The 24,366-nt window shown below is 35.9% G+C and overlaps 1 protein-coding gene across 1 annotated transcript in view; it reads right to left on the minus strand.

Moving 5' to 3' along the window:
* LOC122811475 (H-2 class II histocompatibility antigen, E-S beta chain-like) overlaps nt 1–24,366 on the minus strand; it is a 511,045-nt gene that overhangs the window by 441,198 nt on the left and 45,481 nt on the right. The gene's annotated exons all lie outside the window — the stretch shown is intronic.

Consider the following 24,366-nt stretch of genomic DNA (forward strand, 5'->3'; position numbering starts at 1 on the left):
GGGGCCTTTCTCCCCCCCCCACTGTGTCAGGCTTTGCTGATATTTCTTGTGCCAAGAGGTTGAGAAGCATGAAGCCAGTGGACCTGGATTTATGAGTAAATTTCAGTAACTGACTAGTAAGTGCACTGCCTAGATGCCAGGAAAAGAAAATACAGAGGACCTGAAGGAAATCAGCTACAAAAGGTGACACTGGGAAAAATACTATAGCTTTTCAGCAAAAAGAGGTGCAAGCTCCAGTCATGACTTCCAGTAACCTTGAGAAAAGTATAAAACAAGTGCACACAAACCTGACTAAAGTAAATGAAACACTGATGGTGTATATAATCTCAAATAATAAAATGCTGGAAAAAAAATAGAAGAAGCTTTAAAAAGATATTTAGATAAGGTGAAAAAACTGCAAAACTCAGAGGTCAAAATGAAGAAAAGGCTAGCTGAATATGAGACTGCACAAGAAGAGATGCTTCAAAAGATAATAGAATTAGAGGACAAAGCACAAAGGGAAAACCTGAGATTTTCTGCTGTACCTGAGAAGCCGGAAGAGACTGTATTAATTTCTTGAAAGCACAAATAAACAACTAGACTAGTATTCCACAATAGGATTTTTGAATTGAAAGAGGGCATTGTGTGTATGTTCCAAACCTGGCTATGAGAAAACAAGCTAGACTATTAATAGTAAAAATGCAATCCTGCCAGCAGAAGGAGTTGATTCTGACAAAACTTTGGCAAAAGACAAAGTACTAAAAGTGGGAGACAGCAGAGTGTTTGTGGAGAATAACTACTCCTTGTAGACCAGGCAGAAGAGGAATACATTTGTTCTGTTATTTAGGGAATGTTGAGAATCAGACATGAGATTCAAACTGCTGTACCCAGCTATCCTCAAAATATGTTTCCCTGGAGTGCCAAACACATTTTTGGTGACATACATGATAAGGAAGAAATACAAAAGTTTTTCCAACAAAAAGGGAGCTGTGAAACTGAAGGACATTCTGCTTCTTGTTCTTCTGGTAATAAACACCACAGACAGACTGTGCCAGTGAAACCTTTCCCAGTGTTTCAATTGAACATGCTTGAGAGAGGGGAAAAAAGCACTGGAGTTGACTAGGAGAATCAAGAGTGCACTGGAGATATGGCAGAGGAATAGTTTTGGAGATGGACAGGAATAGAACAAGAACATTTGGAAATTTTGGATGTTGTTTGGCTTTAAGCTTGTAGGGGACTCTAAAGCATATGTCCTACTTCATGCTGTTAATGTTTGGAGACTAAAATCAGTAACTTGGAAATTGACAAATGTAGGTTTACAAAGCAGTAATTATATTTGTGAAACAGGACAGAACAAGAAAATCTGAAAATGTTGGACTTTTTTGGGCTTTGTTAAAATTCTAGGGGACTCTAAAGTACTACTTATGTCATTAATGTTCTGAAAAATACTCAGGACAGAGGGAGAGGAGAGAGAAAGTTAAATATAAGTAAAACAGTTGTTTTCCTTAACAGTATTGTTTCAGTGGTGCATGATTTTCTCTGCATTTTATAAAGTAATATTTTTATCAGTAATTTTTAAGTGTAATCAGAATACTAACGTAAATAGGTGCACCTGTTTTTTTTATTTATTTCTTCCTTCTCCTCTCTTTCTCCTTGTAAAGGTTTAAGAAATGTAGCCACTACAATGTAAAAAAAAAGATCTGTTTAAAAGGGGATGACAAAAGAAAACAAAAATTGGTGTGTTTTTTCTCATTCTTGCATAGGGGAATAACTGGGTTAAGGCCATTAGCTTTACATAGTAACATGTTTTAACAGAAAGCAAGTAAATGTAAAATAATATCAAATATTAAAAGGCTTTTTTAAGTAAACAGTTTTGTATCTGCTTTTCTTGTCACTAGCAGGCAATCTGATAAAGAGAAATGGCTTAGAGAAAATGTTTTCTGAAAGCATTCATGTGTTTCCCAGCTGAAAGAGCTATAAAGGTAAAGTAAAACCAGACAGCACTTAATAGAATCACAGGCTCTACCATGCATCTTAGCATGGATAATCTTTCTTTCTGGTTAGCTCAAGTCTGTGTGTGGCTGTAAGTTTGGAAATTTTGTTCCTTTTAGGAGGATAAAACTTCAATATTTGAAGATATTCATAGTTTTGTGTGTTATTATTAAGTTAATAGGTTTAGGGGGTATTGGGGTGTGTGTTTATTTTTATGTGAGGGTTTTCAATAAAACAAAAAGTTCTGCAAGATGTGACATAGGCTCAAATGGTGATGACAAGAAACAGTTGTATAAAAGAGTAACCTACCAATCAGTACATGCATGTTACACAAAAGCTGGAAGTAGGCATTTAACAAAAAAGCTGTTATGCATAAAAGGTGGGAATAATAATCCCTCAAGAACATGATTCTTCTATAATGTCTTTGAACATTAACAGTTTCACAGATAAATACAAAAAAGAAAGAGCAGTGAACTATATTAAAAAATGTAGAGTGCAAATAGTTGTGCTACAGGAGACACACTTGGAAAGAAATGAACATGTGAATTTGATAAAGAAAGGTTTTTAGGATGGTTATACCTGGGACAAAGGAAGAGAGGAGTATTTATATTAATTGCAAGAGGAACTCCAATAGTAATAGAAGAGGAAAAAAAATACAATAATGGTAGATTTCTAGTACTAAGGGGCTACTGGCAAGGGAGAAGGATTTCACTGGCATGTATTTATATTCCACCAAAAACTGCTATAATGGAACTTAAGAAAATTTGGGGAAAAATTACTTACTTTCAGCAAGGAATATTACTTATAGTTGGGGACAGGAATTTGATTTGCAGCAGTAAAGATGTGTCTTGGGGGGAGGGGGGCAGAAAGGAAAATATAACAAAGGAGGGCAGATTTTTAAAGGCATTTATGAAAATATTTGGCATGGAAGATGTGAATTCAGTACTAGGAGTTCAGAGTGAATTTACACATTATTCCCCAAGATACAAAAACTGGGCTAGGCTAGACAGAATTTACATTTATCAGGAACTTATGCATTTAATTGAACGTCTTCTTACAAACCCAATAACTATTTCAGATCACACGCCAATAATAACTAAAATAAAAACCCAGGATAATGAAATAAAAATGAGACACGGGCACTTTCCCATCTATATATTGAAAAGAGGGGACTTTAAGGAATGGCAAGTGGAAATTATTCAGGAGCTATTAGAGAAGATAAAAGTGTCTTCTGAAAATATAGTTAGGTAATGGGATAAAATTAAAGTGGAATTTAAAAATAGAGTAGAAATAAAAGAAAGGGAGTTATGGTTAAGAAGTAACAGGAATTATTCAGAGAGACTGACAAATGTTGAAGTATTGCAAAATAGGGAAATCTCACAGAACAAGAAGAGGAGCAACTGCAGAATACTAGACAGAAAATAAGGGATTACTTTGATAATATGCATGAGTTTAGAAAGATTGCAACTGTTTTTCAATAATAACTGTAGAGTACAAAAACTTTTAGCACACCGACTCAGGCAACAGAAAGTAGAAAAGGCTGTCACCAAGCTTAGGGAGTCCATAACAAGGAAGATAATAAGAGATCCTGTAGAAGTATTAGAAATTTTTTGGGAATTATGTGAAAGTCTATATAAAGCAGAGAAATATGAAAATCAAGGAAAGGTACAAATGTAAATGTTTATGGAAGAATTAAATATTGTCAAGGTTAGAGGAAGAGGAGGCTCAATTACTAACAGTTAGGGTAGGAGGAGACGAGATAAAAAGTGTGATGTATAACCAATCTACAGGAAAGTCACCATGAATAGATGTTATTCCTGTGGAGGTTTGGAAACTAGAAGGGATAAAACTGATAAAGATCCGGAAGGTTTTGTTTAATATTATTTTAAGAGGAGAAGTACCAACATCCTGGAAGAAAGTGGTAGTAGCTGTAATACTTAAAGAGGGTAAAGATCCATCAGATCCAGCTTCATACAGTCCCATTTCAATAATAAATCATGATTACAAAATTTTTATGTCTATAATGGCTAAAAGAATGGCAAAAGTAATGCCAAAATTGATAGACACGCAGTTGTGTGGTGGGGAGGTAAACATTTGACAACATTAACAGAACAGTGATGATCCACAGGGAAGCAGAATGTAAGAAAATACCACTGTTGTTGGTGGGTCTTGATGCAGAGAAATTTTACAGAGTAAGCTGGGATTTTGCAAGCAGAGCAATGGAAGCATTTGTATTCCCTGATACAATTATAAGGTTGATTAGGAGGATAAATGAGGGACTGGAGGCAAAAATTAAAGTAGGTGAGATCCTCTCTGATATTCTCTTCTTGAACAGAGGAACCAGGCAGGGGTATCCTCTCTCCCCTTTGTTATTTGCATTATATTTATAACTATTGGCAAAGAAAATAAGGGACTCAGAAATTCAAGGATATAATTAATATGGTAGTCAGGCAAAGCTGACTCTATTTGCAGATGACATTATTTTATATCTGACAAAACCAGAAAGGGACATTACAGTGCTGGAGAACATACTGAGACAGTTTGAAACCTTTTCAAGATACAAAATGAATTAAGCTAAAACAAAAGCAATAGTGGTAAATTATATACGCACATATGAATTGGTTCAGCAATATCTATATTTATGGGGACATGATAAAATGAAGTATTTAGGAGTATGGATTAAAATTATACCAGTGTAGCAGCTACAGATATGTGGGTAGAGACTAAACAAAAATAATATAAAAACTGAGAAAATGGAAGCTCTGTTATATGGATGTTGATAGTAAGATACAAGCAATTAAAATGTATTTAGTCCATTTAGTCTTATACACAGGTCAGGCATATTTTTATCAACCAGAGGAGAAGTTATGGATAGCAATTAATAAAGAGCTGAAGGATTTTATCTGAGAGGGGAAGATGGCAAGAGTTAAGTGGGATAAGCTTATTCTTCCAACTGAACAGGGTGAATTGGGATTACCTGAGTTGAAGGGGTATTTCAGAGCAACACAATTAAGGCTTCTATACATAGCACAAGCAGAAAACTATAATTCAAAGTAGAAAGAGTTAATAATGAAAAAAGGGAAGCTCAAGTAACAGAGAGAGACTGGGATTTTGGATGTAGACCTTTAAGGAGAACAAGAATAATCATACAGAATATTATATCCATAAAGTAGCAGAATGTCTTCTAAGAACTAAGCCAATTGGGAATGGAGAAAGGAGATTCTTCTGACAGGGATGACTGCAATTAGGGATACAGACAATAGGCAAGAGGAGGCAGGAATATATTGGAGAAAACTCACAAAGGAACCAAGCTAGTTTTTAACAAATAACTACAGAGGGAAAGGTAAAAGAATGGGAAGACACCAAGAACTTATTAAGACTGTAGGTAGAGATTACCTTCCATATCAAGGACTGATATCAAAGTATAGGCAAAAAGAAAGAAAAGGGGGGATCCTAAAGAAAAGACCAGCACTAGTAGAGTTTTTAATAAAATCTAGAACTGAATCTGACATCAAAAAAGGAATAATTAGTATTCAATATCAAATAATGTATGATAACTATAAGAATCAATCAGAAGAGGTTAGACAGGATTGGGAAGAGAGATTGTATAAGCAATTCACAAAGAAACGATGGGGGGATATAAGTATGTCTCTCAAATATGCAACAAAATCAAGAAGATTTAGGATCTTTGCCTGGAAGTGTTTACATAGGTATATTTATACCCCAGGCAGACTCCAAAGAATTTTTCGTTGGGTAGACAGCAAATGTTAGAGGTGTGAAAGGGAAGAAAGAGGTAACTGGGAACATATTTTCTGGGAGTGTAATGAGCTGGCTGATTTTAAAGATTCCCTACAGACTGCTCTGTCAGAGATGCTGGGTGAGCAAATTGGAGTCATCATCTTCTTTCAGCTGTTCCTGTTAGCAGTCGCCACAGTGGATCATCTGTTTCCATTTCTTCCTGTCCTCTGCATCTTGCTCTGTCACACCATCCACCTGCATGTCCTCTCTCACCACATCCATAAACCTTATCTTAGGCCTTCCTCTTTTCCTGTTACCTGGTAGCTTCATCCTTAGCATCTTTTTCCCAATATACTCAGCATCCCTCCATAGCACATGTCCAGACCAATGTAATCTTGCCTCTCTGGCTTTGTCTCCAAACCTCCCAACCTGGGGTGACCCTCTAATATACTTATTCATAATTCTGTCCACCCTCCTCACACCCAGTGCAAATCTTAACATCTTTAATTCTGCCACATCCAGCTCTAACTCCTGCCTTTTTGTCAATGCCACTGTCTCCAACCCACATAACATAGCTGGTCTCACTACCCTCTTGTAGACCTTCCTTTTCACTCTTACTGGTACTCGTCTGTCACAAATCACTCCTGACACTCTTCTCCACCCACTCCATCCTGCCTGTACTCTCTTCTTCACCTCTCTTCCACACTCACCCTTACTCTGAACTATTGATCCCAAGTATTTAAACTCATCCACCTTCGCCACCTCTACTCCTTGCATCCTCACCATTCCTCTATCCTCCGTCTCATTCACACACATGTATTCTGTCTTAGTCCTGCTGACTTTCATTCCTCTTCTCTCTAGAGCATATGAGCAAATTGGAGTAAATAGGGAAATTTTTTTTTTTTTAATTATGATACAGAACTGGAATTGCCTAGACATAGTAAGGCATTGCTGAGTCTAGCTATGATGGTTGCCAAAAAAGCAGTTACTAGAAAATGGAAATCAAAGTCTAAGGTAACTTTATAAGAAGTAGAGAAGATAGTAACAGAGATAAAACAACTAGAATTGGGATCATTAGAAAAGGGCAGGAGCAAATTACTTAGAAAAAAATGAGAAATGTGGGATCAATATATGCAGAGGAGGAACGAGGTTTAAAAGAAGGCAGGATTTGAATGAGCTATGTAATGACTGATTGACAATGACCGGATATATTAAAAGTGATGTATAATGTTTGCAGCTACAGTTGTGTCGGCACGGTTGTAATGTATAATGTTTGCAACTGAGATTGTATCACTGCGGTTTCTTTTAATTTATATAAATGTAAGATTGCCTAGGGTGGGAGGTTGGCATAATGGTTAAGGTGTTTACCTTACAAACACAAGGTGCACAGTTTGATTCTCACTTGGGGTAATTGGATAGGCTTAAAATGGTCCACAAGGGCAGTTCGCCTAGTACTAATCTATGAACTACACATGATAATTTAATAACAATGTTTCTTGCTTAAAAAAAGCTATATACCAAGATATTTAAAGTGGTAAGTAGTTTCAAATTTATTGCCCATGGGGTCAGATTTGGACTAGTCTGGACACAAAGATAATTATTTCTGTTTTCTTGTTAATTAGGAATTTACTGTTAGTGAACCAGGTGGGAAATTTTGTGAGATCATCTTCAGTTTTTTTTTTTAATTATGCAGTGAAAGACAGCAGATATATAGATGGCACTATCTTCAACATAAATAACGAAGTGTGCACCAGAAATGAACAGAAATGACAGACGCAGAGGACAGAAGGAGCTAAGATGGCCCCTTGGGGACTTCCTTTATAAGAGGAGATATGGGAGAGCTGGTGCTGATTTTCAAGCAGAATAACATTTTGTTAAGGCAGCTAGAGAATAAGGTTTGTACTTCAGAGCTAATCCAGCCTGAAGAACATTTTCCAGGGTCTGATACTTTACTAGATCAAAGATTTTACAAAGCTCAACAAAAGTAGCCCTTGAGAGTTGGCCTTTAAATACTTCATAGAACATTGCTGGCTAATAACCATAGGGCATTTATGGTACTACCTTCCACCAAGAATTCATTGTTGGAATCGGGAAAGTTTCACATTTTGGTACTATTCAACAGGATTGGGAGTATTTTATTAGTTTTTCTAAGATTTGACCTAAACCTGGAATGATATATATTATTTCTCCTTGAAGGCAAATGAGCCGAGACGTCAGAGAACAAATAAATTTCATTTTATTGGGTCACTGGTTTGTGGTTTTGTTTTGATTTTCATTTTTGTTTCTTGTGGTTTTATTGATATATATTTTTTGTCTGAAATTAGCTGCAACCTTTGTAGGGGGGGGTATTACTTATTGGAGGTGATTTCTATATGTTTTGGAATCTTATTAGGAAATAGAGCAATTATGGATAATTTAGAAAGGCTAAATGTTGAAGGCTTTGAATGTTTTGTTCTGTTTAATAAACCAGAGGGAACGTCCATCTAATCCTAATGTGATTTTTGTGTGCAGGCAGAGAAAAAGTTTGTGTGGCATAATTAAAAATACATCATTCTTTCTTATGATGTGTATCTGTCTCTTTAAATAACAGGTTTAAAAGGAAAAGACTAGCATGATTTAAGAATACATTGCAGTTACAAGACTGTTTTTGTATAAAGTTCCAGTAAATGTAACAAGAACTGTAAATCATGAATTATGCAAGCTGCGAAGAGGGTGTACTCGGTAATAAGGAAAACACAATTTATTGAAGTAGCAAAAAACAGTCACAGGACAAAGTGCCTCAATGATGAAAATAAGTCCACAAATAAAAAACTTCATCAGTGTTCAATGTGTATGTGAAAGAGCTTACTTGGTATACTGCTTTTACTTTGTTTACTATTATATGTTATTAAAAGTCTCCCTTGCTACTGTGGTGCTGCCTCAAAAGGTTTTTGAAAACACAATTTATACTGAACAAAGAAAAATAAATTAGATGTGCAAATAGTGTAGATATTGAGGTTTGTGCTTAGGTTTTCAGTTGTTATGCTCATTATTTAGAAATCTTAAGGAGCACAGGGAACAGAATATTTGAAATCTGTGGCAATTAATCTGAACTAATTAGCATGTAATTTTGGGTAACAGTTTAAAATGTCTGGATTCATAATGCCAAGTCCTGGAATAAGGAGAGCGAATAACCAAAAATCCGTACTTATATATACTAAGTCCGAGACTGCACTTCTCAAATTATTCCCTTTTCTCCTAGGTATGGCAATCTTGGAGTAAAAATATATATCTATATATATATATATATATATATATATATATATATATATATATCTATACACACACATATATATATATATATATATATATATATATATATATATATATATATATATATATGTGTGTTTGTGGAGGCATTGGAGTTTGCCTCCATTGGGGTACATGTGGGCCTTGACACCCTTTGGGGGTGAATGTGGGGCTTGCATCCCTGCAAAAACAATTTAAAGGATAAGAGTGATGTCAGACATTCATTCTTCTCCTGTTTTTTTTCAGTCTTTCATTTTTTATCATTTCAGGGCTCAACATTCCAAGTCATTGCATTTCAACATGGGGCTATAATTGTTTACATTGCTATGAGAGTATAAAGACACATCTTAAATAAGACTAACCTGAGTGGTGTAATAACACTGTACTGATTCCTTATCCTGAGATGTAAAAGACCCAAAAAATAAAAAAAAAAATCCAATTCCTATAAAGCTTTGACTAAAACCCTATTCTTTGAGCATTTTCGTTCCACTGAGGAGACTTCATCAGGATGAAGAATCCCACTATAAATTTCATTAAATAGTTATGCAAATTCATCCTACTGGTTAATTAAATAATTACTAAAAATCAATCTCTTCCTTAAAGTCACAGAATTCATATACTAGTGCATAAAGTCAATATGAATCCAATGTACCTAACTATAATACCATGTCGGCAATAAAATATTTTTACAACAATCACAATCCATATTTATGTAAAAATTAAAAATCCATTCCATGAACATAGTTATATAGTTTAATATTATTCAATGAGCCTTTCCTAAAAACACAATGTAAATGGATATCTAATGTTTAAGATTATTATTTAAATGCATTATAATTTAGTTCCTCTAATATTTAAAACTGGTACAATAGAGACATACTCATTTATTCCTGGTGGAAAGGTAGCAGCTAACCTGAGTTGCCATATTAATTCTCTGTTATTTAACCAACAACCTAAGAGTAGCAAAAAAAATTTTTTTTTCTTGTGTACACACACACTACAAGTGAAACTTTTAGGTCAGATGGTGGGAGACAATCCAGTGGAATGCTGGATTTTGATACTTTTTCCTAGTGAACTGCAGGATTTTCAATTTCCAAGACACTCACAGAGACTGGCAAGTTGGTCAAAACAGGTTTTGGATTTAGTTCCAAATTTCATTAATTCCCCCAGAAGGGTTTTCTATCAGAAAGAGGGAGGGGGAAAAGCAGAAGAAGATTAACGATGGTCAAGGGATCATTAACAAGTATGAGGGTTTTAATATTTACAATTATACCAGCAACCCCATTATTAAAGAACACTTCCTTATTCCTGGAAGGTTCCAAGTTTGTTACTACTAGATATGTTTATGTGGCGGACTCACTTGTAAATCTCAAACTTTTTACAAGAAAATTAAATTTTAATATGTTTTTCAATAATAAAACAACTAAAGGCACGACTGATAAATTAGCTAACAAGATTAGTCTTAAGAAACATAGTACATTTAATCCCCCATTTTATCTCCATATAAGTCTTTTTGAGAAAGCAGTTATGGAAGAATGTATAAGATGCATTCTAGTAGTAAACATACATATCATAATCTTACCAGGGAAGAGAAATTACTTTCAGATTAGCTAAGGCTTGGTAAAACCACATGTATCATGAAACCTGATAAAGGGGCGAGATAGCTTTGTTTGACGCACAAGATTATTTCAATTCAGTGCTGGACATCCTGCACCATGCTAATGCTTACTCTCCTGTATCTAAAAATCAGATTAATATTGCAAGCTATAGAATTGATTCTTATTTAGAAGAATATGTATTAAACCAGTGAATTGATGTGGAAACTTATTATTTTTTGGTAAATACCAAACCCATCATTCCTTCATTTTTCAGAATGCTGAAACTTCATTAGGATGTAGTAAAACCCCTGTATAGGCCAATAGTATCATCACAGGAATCAAGTATCATCACAGGAATCAAAGACACATACTTTAACTGTGTTACTTGATAGGTGGGTGAAGCATATCATTGAGTTGATACCACATCTCATTAAGGATTCTTGGTATTTTTGGGGATGCATTTAAAGAATAACATATGTAGGGAAGAACTTATATTCTTAAATTCAGATGTTACAGATCTCGTTTCTGTTATTCCCAAAAATGAAGGACTTGAATTTTTTTCAGGAAACTTTAACCAGATTTTCATCTTTATGAAATGAGAAAGTGGCTTTGGTAGTACAATTAATGTCTGTCATCCTGGAAAACAATTATATCATCTTTGAAGGAGAGTTTCTCCAACAGACCAGGGTGTGTGGCTATCGGTGCAGCCTGCAACTCTGTGTTTGCAAACTTAGTTTTGTTGGGATGGGAACATCAGTATATGTTTAATAATAAGTATTCTAGGAACCTTCATTTATACTTAAGGTTTCTTTATGATATCTTTATTTTGTGGATGGTACATGGGAAGAGATTGTTCTCTTTGTGCATTACCTAAATAAAACAACTGAATTTTCAAAGTTTACTAACAACTGGAGTCCAGAGAGGATTAATTATTTTATATAGCCTTATATCCCACATGCCATTAGGATTTAAATCTAATGTATACAGAAAAAGACCTTTTGCAACTCCTATCTTCATTTTTCCAGTTGCCACCCATTTTCACAAAAAAAAAGGTTGGTTAAGGGTTAAGCAATAAGGGTGGTGAGGATGACATCCCATTATGATGAGGTTTGGGATGAAATGGCTAAATTGAAAGATGTGTTTTTAGAAAGAGGTTGTCCTGAGAATTTAGTTAGCACTATTATTAGTGAAGAATCTGGCCATGGTGGTGTAGTAGTTAGCGTTGTCGCCTCACAGCAAGAGGTTCTCCAGTTCAGTTCTTGGCTGGGGCACTTTCTGTGTGGAGTCTGCATGTCCTCCTTGCAGTCGAGTGAGTTTTAAAGACATGCAGGTGGGTGCGAGTATGTGTGTGTGTGTGTGTGTGTGTGTGTGTGTGTGTGTGTGTGTGTGTGTGTGTGTGTGTGTCTGTCATGAAGGTTGGGCACTGGGATGGCAACTCAACATCATTAAAACTCCACAAATAAAACAATAGTCCACGAGTCAACAGTCACTTATAACCAAGAAGTAGGTACGGTTACTATAAAGGCTGCCTTCCCCAAATATGTTGTTTGTTGTAACACTTCCAATTACTCCACTTAAAAATGAAAATGTTTAGCAATAATCATCACCGGTGGCTACAACAAATAATTAATTTTATTGTAGCACAAATACACTTGAAATGACATAAAACACATAAAAGTAAAGAACAGATTTAGCGCTTTCGTCTCCCACTGGAGACCTCTTCAGAATCAGTGAAACTAGTTCTTGTTGTTCCTTATATATTATAGTCAATTAATTACAATTGTTTAATTGATCAATCAAGTGAATCTAATTTAAATAAATCAATCAAATGCATACAAGTAACTAAAAACAGGCTGGCTATACCTTAGTAGAGGTGCTATTAGAAAAAATACACATACTTTAATTCAGCATAATGGATAACATATAAAACATAAAAAAATATATAAAAATGTATAAAAAGTCATTTTTCATGCTCTTTTTGTTCTTGCTTGTACGAGCACTAAAAAATAAACCCTTTTCACGTATGTATGAAAATGTAAAAATAAATAAATAAATAATATAACTTGTAAGGCATATAATAAAATATTTTGACACATAATCATCCAAGGCAAGTATTCTCACTTCCTCATCGGAAAAATACCTATATATGTTTGTACTATAAATCCCCTTAATAAAATACAATCACCTATTTAACAATATAAATGTGCATACAATTCTAAATATTACCCCATAGAAATAGTTCTATAAATTGTTCCATAAATTATAATTATAAATAATTGTATAAATAAATACTTAAGTGTAAATATAAAAATATATATATGTATAAAAATGTATATTTATACAATTATAATAATGGGAAAAGCCGAAATACATTGCTTTTACTACTACTAGTGAAGTTTTTAATGAATGGGGCGGGTAAATATAAGTAACCCTTGTTTTAGGTTTAGATAAACCAACAACAGGAGGTAGTGGGGAGAAATTTGAAAAAGCCTTTATAATTCAGCACAATCAGTTTTCTAAGGAGACAAGTGATATTGTTAACAGAAATTGGAATATCTTTAAATTGAACCCAGATGTACACAATTTACTGGGGGCCTAGTCCTTTTTTTATTTCTAAAACTGCACCTAACTTTAAAAAGTTGCATGAGAACAAAAAAAATATTGCTGCATCTATGGACGGGGTACAACCCCTTGTTGTTGATATAAACAATGTACTTATGCATACCCTGGTATTAAAAAATGTTATGAAGAGTAAAATTACTTTTCATAAAGGGAATGTTACTACTTCTACAGTTGTGTATTTGGCAAAGTGTGACTTGTTCAAGTTTCTACTATGGCCTTTAAGACACATATTTATGAACATCAGGATGACATTGCCAACCAGAAAGAAAATAGTGCCTTATACAAACTCTGTTGAGTGTAGGGATTTTTTAAAAAAGTTTACTTTTGGTATTCTGGAAAAAATCCATATTAAGCCCAGGGGGAAGATTGGAAAGGTTGGTTAAATAACAGAGAATTAATATGACAGCTTAGCTAAGCTGCCACCTTACCAGTAGGAATAAATGAGTATGTCTCAACTGCACCAGTTTTAAATGTTAGAGCGACTAAATTATAAATATATTTAAATAATAATTATCTTAAACATTAGATATCTATTTACATTGTATTTTTAGGAAAGGCTTGTTGTATAATATTAAACTATATAACTATGCTCATAGAATGGATTCTTAATTTTTACATAAATATGGCTTGTGATTGTTGTAAAAAAGTTATGTTTATTCCCGGCATGGTTTTCTATTTAGGTACATTGAATTTGTATTGACTTTATGTACCAGTATATGAATTCTGTGACTTTAATGAAGAAACTGATTTTTAGTAATTATTTAATTAACCAATAGGATGAACTTGCATGACTATTTAATGACATTTATGATGTGGTTCTTCATTTTGATAAAGTCTCCTCAGCAGCAGAAAGGCACTGAATAAATTGTATGATTTTACCATTGTGGGCCCTCACGGCATTATTATTTGTTTTGTTTTGGCTATGATATAATGCTTCCCTGGATTTTTTTTTGTTTAAAATCCTGTTATAAATATTATTGTCAGACAGAAGGCATAGTTTATGCACACAGGTACCGGAAGTTGTTGAAGACTGGGGGGGGGGGGGGGGCAGAGGGTGAGAGGGGCACTTGGTGATCAAAAAAGGGCATTTTTTTAAACTATTTACTACCACAACATAGGTTCACTTGGAGGACATTTTAAACTAAGCCAATTTCCCTTTTGGTACTTGAATTAACATTTCCTGATTGGTCTTACCTATCCCATTGCTGATAATTGTATATTAGCCCTAGTGAGAATAAATGTGGTCATACTATAGATAATTTGAGGGGACCCATGTAAGGGATGCAGCATTTAAGAACTGCCTCTATCCATTAGTGGCATGAGGGGCAATCCTGGAGTACATTTTCTATTACCTATCCTTAGATCCAAGTTGCATTTGAATATGGACAGGGGATGAGCTTTGTTTTACTTGAATGTGTAGTCTGTTCTGAAACAGTGGTAGACTCTGTAATATATATCCATCTCTCCACAACATTCAGTTTAGATACCTGGACTGAGTATTTCTGATGCCATTTGACTTGCTGATGTTCAGTAAGTCCATCTGTATTAGGTCAGAGGATGCCTTGTGTGCCAGACATGTCACCTCTAAGCACTCTGTAGGATACTGAGTATAGTGATAAATCTTTGAGGTAGTCCATGCAAGACCTATTGTATAGGACTTGTATCCTCTTAGTAAGGTATCTCTGTGGGTATTCCAATTGTTGCATGGGTCTGGACAGATACATGCCAAAGTGGGCATTATACAAAATTACTGACCTAATGAGAGCTTTGTAAAGGGGGACAATAACATCTCTAGATCTAGTCACAATCAATTTGTTTATAAGCTGTGCAATATAGAAAGGCTTTCTTATAACTCTGGACACATGTTGGTCAAAAGTTAGGTGAGTGTACACACAAGTTCCCAAATGATAAACAACTGGGTCAGTTCTCAGAGGGCATTGTCATGATTTTGACACCAGTTATTATTAGGGACAAACCTTCCTGCATGATGGTTAAGTCATTTGGGGATTCAATAACTGCTCCTAGCTTGCAGTAATCTCAAACTTAGCTGGCCAAAGCCCTTTGGCATTTCCTTTTACTTTTGAGATGTATATGCCAAAGAGAAAAAGTCTCAGCACCGAACCCTGGGGGACTCCATTGGTGACTGGTTTCTTCCCCTATTTTGATCTCTTGCATCCTGCGAGCAAGCATACATGTATGCATTCTTTGATTCATCTTCCTGATTGTATTAAACTGATTGTATTAAATTATATTTATTGTATAATACAGCTCCACTTGTTAGAATGTATTTGAAACAGGCTTCTAGTAAGCAATGACACAAAATGCGTGAACCAATAATGACAAAATTACCCATTTCAGAAAATTTCAACCATAAAAGGCCACTCAAACTTCAGTCATTACAATCCATCAATATCAGTGAATATGCAAAATCTCTGCAGAAGTAAGTCATCTAAATAATTCCACATTAAAGAAATCTGTAACTAATGAAGAGGTTGCGCTAGCAAACAACTTTATATTTCATTGTTTCATCTACAAATAAAGTGCCTGTTGCCCTTGAAGAATAAATTCTCTATGCTACATTAAAAAAATGATAAGCTAGTAATTTTGCAATGGGGAATGGATGGCAAACTGATAACAAAAACATAGTTACTAAGTAACTCTTCCAAAGGAGGACATTCATAGGACTGCAGCATCCACTCCCTTTAAAGTACAACACAGTACAGTATCAGTGATCCATCTGCATACTGTTGAAGTAAAACCCACAGCCTTCTGCATCAAAAGCAAGTATACTACCTGTTGTGCTACTAACAATGCAAACAGCTTGGCATAAATAGCACTACACTTGTCTTCCTCTGAAGCATTCTGTTCCTTGTAAAATCCACTTGACACTCAACTAAATCTCTCATCTTCACAGCACAAGAAATCTGGAAAAAGACAACATTTATTTTGTGGGGGCAAAGGCCCAAAACCAGGGACACATTGTAAATATTGCTTGTATAATCTTAGAAAGTTGCTAAAATAATGTGTTTTGTGTTACCATGTGTGTTTCCTGAAAGATAGGAAGACTGAAACTTAAAGGGCTGTCATTATTTATTGAATTCAGTTTTCACTGATTTGCCAGAAAAACACAAATTTTAAGAGGAACAGACCAAAAGTATGAACCAAATATTCTGTGAAAATCTGGACAGTAGAGAGCTATGGACTCAACTCCCCGAATCTTAAGTGGTGGCATGGGTAGAGAATTCTGGCTTTTGTTTGAGCCCGAGTAACAGTAACCACCAGGTATAACTAAATGGGGTATTTTACACACACACACACACACACACACACACACACACACACACACACACACACACACACACACACAGGAGCAGCATAACTCCTGCAAATGAACAAAATTCTCCTTACCAGTATGACTCTGGCTCTGGTAGCACTAACAGAACAGCGGCAGCATAACTCCTATAACACAGAGCAATAAGAGAACAAGAACAGCTTGTTTAGTTAGTTTAACTTCCGCAAGTGAATCCACGTTAGCGTGCAAACTCCACTTCATTAATTTTTCCTGACAGGTCTTGCACCTGTAAAAGTGTGTGTGGGGGGACAAAGTGGGGGGTCCCCCCTCCCCCTGGTTCCAGCACCCATGTTTATGCATTGAAATGTGGTTGTGGGTTATTTTATATTGGTGAAACTAAGAGGGCTTTCAAGTCTCAGCTACAAGAACATGTAAGCGATATTAGGAATGGTAGACTTGAAAGCCCTCTAGCAAAGCACTTTAAATATTATCATGAATGTGATCTTGGTAGCCTGGCAATTTTAGAAAAAAGAAATGTTGAAGAAGGAAATTTTAATATATAAAAATAAATTGTTGCATAAAGAAGCCTTGTTCATTTTAAAAATGCAACACTGACCCCCGGTGGGCTTAAAGTAGAGTGCAATTGGAAGGAAAACATCAGCAGACTTACTGTTTTTATAGGGAGCATTTTAGCTTCATTTAGGTTTGAGCAATAGTGCTCTTTGTGGAGAATAACATAATGAATATGAACATGATGCTGACAATAGACTGTAAGAAAGCTTGATTTTTCTGAGACTTACGGTGATGGGAAGTTCAAATTCATGTTGTGTTAGGAGTACTCTTTTCCTGTTCTGCCTTTGGAGGAGTGAAAATGGAATACTTTTTGGCCCGAAATCCAAATTGTTAATTTACCTTTTATTAGTTGGAATATGGTGTTGAAAGCTGAGGTGTTTATCAGTCCAGAATCCTAGCTATCTGAAGTGTGGGACAGTTTCAGTGGTATTAGATTTAATGTAGCTTATTTGCCATGTTTATGAGACTTCAGCTAATTTCTCATGTGTACCAAAAATCATGGATTTGGTGTGTGCGTGTGTGTGTGTGTGTGTGTGTGTGTGTGTGTGTGTGTGTGTGTGTGTGTGTGTGTGTGTGTGTGTGTGTGTGTGTGTATGTGTGTGTGTGTGTTCAGGATTAGTTTTGGTTCAATAACCTAGTGAGACTGCTTACCGAGGTCTTGTTGTAAGTCATTCTTTATGGTGATGAGAGAGGAATCTCTTCTATAAATTAGCATTCCATCAGCATATGATAATGATGGAATATTATTAAGGTCAGTGGAAAGTTTAGTGATGAAAACAACAGATATCGGGGTAGAGTGAACAGATCCTTGTGTGATATCTTTTAATAGAGGATTGTAGACAATGTTGAACTTTGAAGTGTCTATTGTTTAGGAAGTCAGTAAACCACTCTATAGCTTGAGGAACAACTGCTCTGTGAAGGAAGCTAAGAAATACTAAATGGTGTACCAGATTAATGACATTAATTAGAGCTATAAAAATGCCCCTCTAAGGAGTCTTTTGTTGAAATTTTGAACATAAGTTCATAGGTTCATAGGTTCATACTAGGCTATCTGCCCTAGGGCATTTATAAGCCTAGCCAGAATGTGTTTGGCTTTCACCACCCATTTTAAATTTATTTTGCTATGCCCTTTTTCGAGGTTAGTATACTGTGCCTCTGTCTAACAGTGACACAGAAGTGATACCCAGGGTAAACCTACGATCTCCCATCCACTCATCAAGATTCGTCTTGAAGAGAGTCAATGAGGGACTCTGCCTAACCTGGACTGGGATTTTATTCCAGAGTGAAGGGATCCTCTGGGTTATGAATCTGTCCCTCCAGCATGTCCTATTTATTTCAGTGCTGAGGTTCAAGTCTCTCAAGTGCATAGCTCGATGGGATTTGGATTTTCTGTGGTGCAGCATGTCCATTAATTCCGGGGTGGACATGGCTTTATACGTCAGGCACAGATCGCCTCTGAACAGGCGGTATGCCACTGAGTAGAGCTGGAGTTTCTTTAACCGGGCAGCATATGGCATCTGTTTGAGCCCTTTGATCCTCTTGGTGAGGTACTTTTGGGGTCTTTCCAGTTGCTGTAGGTGTCTGGTAAGGTACATCCCAAAAGGGGCATTGTACTCAATTATGGGCCTGATGAGGGATGCGTAAAGAGGCACGATGACCTCCCCTGATCTAGATGTGAATCCCTTCATGATTAGGTGGGCTATATAAAATGTTTTTCTAACCACTTTGGCCACGTGGTTGTCAAATGAGAGATTGCTATCAACTTGGGTCCCCAGGTCCCTAATTACTTCTTCTGTACTTAATGGATTACCACCTATGTGGTAATTTGTGGGCACTTTGTTTTTGCCAAAGGGGATGACTATACACTTTTTGGCATTTAGCTTGAGGCCATGGCTCTGGCACCAGTTGTCTGTTTCTATGAGGCCCTTTTGGAGGATGCTTGTGTCGGCTGGAGAGTCAATTATGGCACCCAGTTTGCAGTCATCTGCGAACTTGGTCAGCCACAGTCCTTCTGTGTTGGCCTGTACCTCCGAGAAATACCGAACATGAGGGTAAATAAGGCTGTTAATGTGCTCTCGCCTGACCAATATCCATGCTGGTGTGGAGAAAGGATGTGGTAGTTTAGAGTAAAATAGTTGGTGAACCAGATTAGGGATAACACAGTGTATAAAGGTCTAGTAAGTGGATACTGAAGATGAAAGAAAAGGTACTAGACTGGTTCTTCTGGACAGGTTATATGCATTGCACTGGAGACATGGAATACTCATATCAAGAATGCCAATAGACTTCTCCACAAAAGCAGCAAGGTTTCATTATTATTCGTGCCAGTAACAGAACCCTGTTTGAAAGAACATTTATGGTTCTGATAAGACTTCTACCTAAACTGTTTCTAGGAAACCCATATATATAAGTAATTCTGTATTATAATGTCAGATATCCAGAACACAGAGCATTGTGGGTGACCAACAGGAAGACCATTCTTCCTACTGTGTAGGTTGGGATGCTGTAGGATATTCTGACAGACCTGAACACCCCTTTATGTTCCAGGTAATAACAGTACTGCGTAGGATGCTACAGATCAAGCAAATAAAGCCATCCTTGTACAGAAATAAACCAGTCTAGCCTGACTGAGGATAATTCAACAAAATATTAAAGACTATGCTACTACTGTGACTAGGGTGGGGCAAAGAGGGTGGCTGCAAAAGGTTCATGTTGCCAACGGGTGTCATCAGCATGAATGTATTACCAGGGTTTATTTAAAACACTAAAGATGTGTAAATGAATCTGTTGTGTTGGTTTAACTTAAACAAGGAACTTGTATTAGCTCTTTGATTCAGTTTAAAAGACATCTATTTTTGTCAGTCAACTTCGATGTGAGAAAAAAACTAGTCTAATCAAGCTCTGGGCACATAAAGTGATAAACTAGAAAGCAGAAATCTTGGATCAGCTGCTATTATATACCCTCTCTTAATATTAGACAGGTACTGTATTCTTCTTTTGGATTTTGTCCCTTGAAGTGCCTGTAATGACTGCAACTCAGAGAGTTATTTGAAAGTAAACAAAACCTGAAAAAATTATATTGCAACAAATGACTCTAATGCAACAGAAGTTGTATTATTTACTTGATGAACAACACCAACAATGTAAAAACACAAAGGAGCAGTAGACTGGTCAGCTGTCAGGAACTGCAAGTGGCTATCAACCACACACAACGAAAATATTTACCTAGGTTTCGTCTTTTATTTCAACAGACTTCTTCAGAACAATAAACTTTAAACTTTAGTCAACTTCAACCATTAAATACTCTCATACTAATATTGTACGTAATAACTGGAGGTTGCTCAGACTTGATAATATGGTTTGGGATAAATTAAGTAACCCTCCTAAATATGTTTACAGAAAAGGAAAATCCTTTAAGCAATTATCCGAAAGGGGTGACTGGTGCATTGCAGATGCAGCTAACATAAGTAGGCCATATGGTAATTTTAAGTGTGGGAGATGTAGCATGTGTCATTACATCATGCTTACTGATTCCAAAATTTTTGTGGCTAACTTATCTATTAGTCTACATGGGCATTATGATTGTTACACTAAAAATGTTGTTTACTTAGCCAAGTGTTGCCAATGTCCTGCATTTTATGTAGGAAAAACTTGTAGAGCGTTTAGGGACAGAATTACTGAGCATGCATTGGATATTAAACATATGAAAAACACCAATGCATTGGTCAGGCATATAGAGCAATATAGTGGGCATGAATTTAAGTTTTGTGTGATACAGCATATTAGCAAGGATAGTCAAGGGGGTATTTTGGATGTTCACCTTGATATTAGTGAAATGAAGTGGCAGTTAAAATTGGATGCCACAGTGTTCCCTGGTATCAATGACCATATAAGTATTGCCCTTATTTTAAAGTTAAGGCACCTTATGGGGTAAATAATTGCATTTTACTGCATTTTTTAACTTATAACATTTTCATATATGCTTTTTTATAGATTTTGTATGAAAATTTATTTGAAGATTTATATGAATAGTTTAGTGAACTGTGTGTCTTTTGGCGCTTTTTATCCTTCATTTTTTATTTTTCATTTTTTGTTTCAATATTTACATATTGAATGTTATGTGCTTTTTCTTGTATAATTTATTGCAGTTGACAATTGGGTATGCTTAGATTGAATTAATTAACACCAATTAAATTCAATTAGTATGCGAGTATTTAATGGTTTAAGTTGACTAAAGTTTAAAGTTTATTGTTCTGAAGATGTCTGTTGAAATAAAAGATGAAACCTAGGTAAAAATTTTTGTTGTGTGTGGTTGATAGCCACTTGCAGAAGCTGTATTATCCTTGTTACTGTGTACTTATCAACAGGCAGCCACGGTGGAGCAGCGGTTAGTGTTGCCGCCTCACAGCAAGAGGTTCTCCAGTTCGATTCTCGGCTGGGGTGCCTTCTGTGCGGAGTCTGCATGTTGTCCCTGTAGTCGCGTGGGTTTCTTCCGAGTGCTCCAGTTTCCTCCCACATCCCTAAAGACATGCAGTAGGTGGATTGGACATTCTGAATTGGCCCTGGGTGTGAGTGTGTGCGTGTATGTGCCTTCTGTGGAAGGTTGGGCACCGGGCTGGCAACTCGACACCGTAAAACTCCACTGCCAATCATGAACAGACAGATGATCCGCTGTGGCAACCCCTAACTGGGAAAAGCCGAAAGAAGAAGACTGTGTACTTATAAACAGAACCCCTGGAGATAGGTTCAGTTCTATGTAGAGTACTCAGAGAAAGGTAGCTATTAGAAAGCTCCCTGTACAGAAAAGCTATCTATCAACAGCCACCATTTTCCATATAATCAAGTAATCTATAAGACAGTGACATCACAAGCATGGCAGCTACACAAAAAAGTCCTGTGCTTGTGCTCAGATGCTTTTAACTGAACACCACTGCTGCATGCTCACATGCATTTGTGGTGCTCACCAAGCTTTTAAACTCTTTTGATGACTATGTGAAAGTTGGCTATAATTAACTAAAAGTTGACTAAGCAATAATGTAAGAAAATAGGGAGGAAGATAAAACTAGCAAAACAAACAAAAACACATAGATAGACCCATTTACAGCCTAGTCCATCATTTAGGTACAAATTAATGGAAACAAATACTGCAGTCTTGTTAAAATCGAACAAGTAGGCCATATTACTTAAAATAAAATAGACAGTTTCACTCATAAGTAGCAGAGAGCATTCAAAAATCTAAATGCAGCAAGAACTAAATCATTTTTTTTCTGAGAGGAAGTTTTTCTCCTGTATCTTCTTTGCTGCTCATTAATCCTAACCATCAAGCCCCTTCCAGCCATCAGATCATTTGTTTCCAATCTCAGCTTAGCTGTTTTACCTAGCATGACTTCTAGTGAGACTCCTACTCTCCAATGGATGTTTGTTTCACAGCTCCTGTAAATTCAGTGGCTGTGAGGTAGAGCAAGAGCTAGGTGATACACTGGCTACATTTGCCACATCCAAACCAACTCCAGTTTTGGCCAGGTGTGTGAGCCATCTAGAACTTGTAGTTGCTATTCTAGTGGCAGCAGAATCACTTCTAAAGTTCTAAGATAGATAAAGTTGATTGGTTAGAGCTTTTGCTGCATTTCATTTGTTTTTTCATTTCCCTGTTTATTTTATATTGCATGAGAAGGTGACCCATTTGGAGGCTGTGTTCCTGTGCACAAGCTAAAAAAAAGTGGCATTATGACTCCATTTTACATCCAGTAAACAGGAAAGTATGTTTACTGTACTGCAGTTAAAGTCGTCTAGCTTTTTATATAATTTTGAATAGTTCCTGTATTTTTATGCATTTTACTACAGTGTCTTTGCATGTGGGATTCATCTTTTAATAGGAGTCATTTTCAGTTTGCATTGCATTTCAAGTGGTTTATATGCAATGCCTTGTTATTTAAATCTTTTTTCTGCAATTTGCTGTATTTTCTTTGAATCTGAACTTACAAATATTTATTAAACTGGTTTTACATTTTACATTGCTTTTTAAATGGTTTGTGTGCTGTTAAGTAGATTAGTCAGTATTTGCTGTGTTTCAGTCACATTTAAAACTGACAACAAACAGTCAGTTTTGGTCAGGTATGTAAGACATCTATAGCTTATAATGATTACTCTATTGGCAGCAGGGTAATTGCTACAGTTTAATGGAAGGTAAACAGTATTAGTTACGGTTTTAACTGCTTTTCATTGATTGTTTCATTTTTCCCCTGCCATGTGCAAAATGGGAAAAGGGATTGAAGATGGATGGATTTTATACTGCATGAGCACAGGAGATATGCTTTGTCTGATTCTAATACTCCTGGAAGTTTCTCTGCACAAGCTAGAAACAAAGTAGTAACAAAACTTGATCACATTAAAGTGGCTCTGTTCAATGCCAGAAATCTAAATGACAAGCTGCCTTACCTCAAAGCATTCTTGCATTTGATAGGCATCCATATATGTCTAATCACTGAAACATTGTTTGAATTAGACCCACAAATGTAATTTATTAAACTCCAAATCACAAAAAAAACAAAAAAAAAATCAATTAACAGTTTACTACTTGTTTCAAGATACCTTCCATGACCCCAGAAATTCACATCAGCTTTCTAAATGTCACGGATGAACTCCCCATAAATAAGAGCACCATCATTCTAAAAGACTTTATCTACCCTTCAGTTGACTTGAAGTACCTGCACCTGCAATGTAGGTTATGTACAGAAGTTTTTAGATCTAATAAATAAAAACTCAATGGGCCGGATTGTTACTAGTCCAGCTGAAGGATAAAATATTATTGACCTGGTATTTACGAATGCAGCATCATCATGCACAAATGCATTAGTAATTCCCTCTCCAGCTAAGTCAGACATTCCTTGAAACTATCTAAATGCCCTGAAACCAATATATTGGAATTCAAAGATTTCAAGTGCACAAAGCTTCTCAAATTATATGATGAGGTCTCAAAATTCACTTATAGGAACATTATTTCAGACATTACCTTAGCAGATAGATTTGTACAAGACTTGTATAACTGTATAAATAAATGTATAAAATTGGCAGTCCCACCTAGATCCAAATACAATGGGACATTTAAAAACAAGGCTCCCCGGTGATCCACTGACATAAATAAAATCTGCGATCAAAGGGAAAAAAACTCATTAGACTAAACAACTGATCTAAAGACCTCCATGTGAATAAAAACTTTAGGAATTTGACTAAGAGTTTAGAAAAGACTATTAGATCTACTAAGGCAACCCGTGAATGTATATT

The sequence above is a fragment of the Protopterus annectens genome, chromosome 9.part0, assembly GCF_019279795.1.
Source record: "Protopterus annectens isolate FY-2018-M chromosome 9.part0, PAN1.0, whole genome shotgun sequence".
In the NCBI taxonomy this organism is placed as follows: domain Eukaryota; kingdom Metazoa; phylum Chordata; order Ceratodontiformes; family Protopteridae; genus Protopterus; species Protopterus annectens.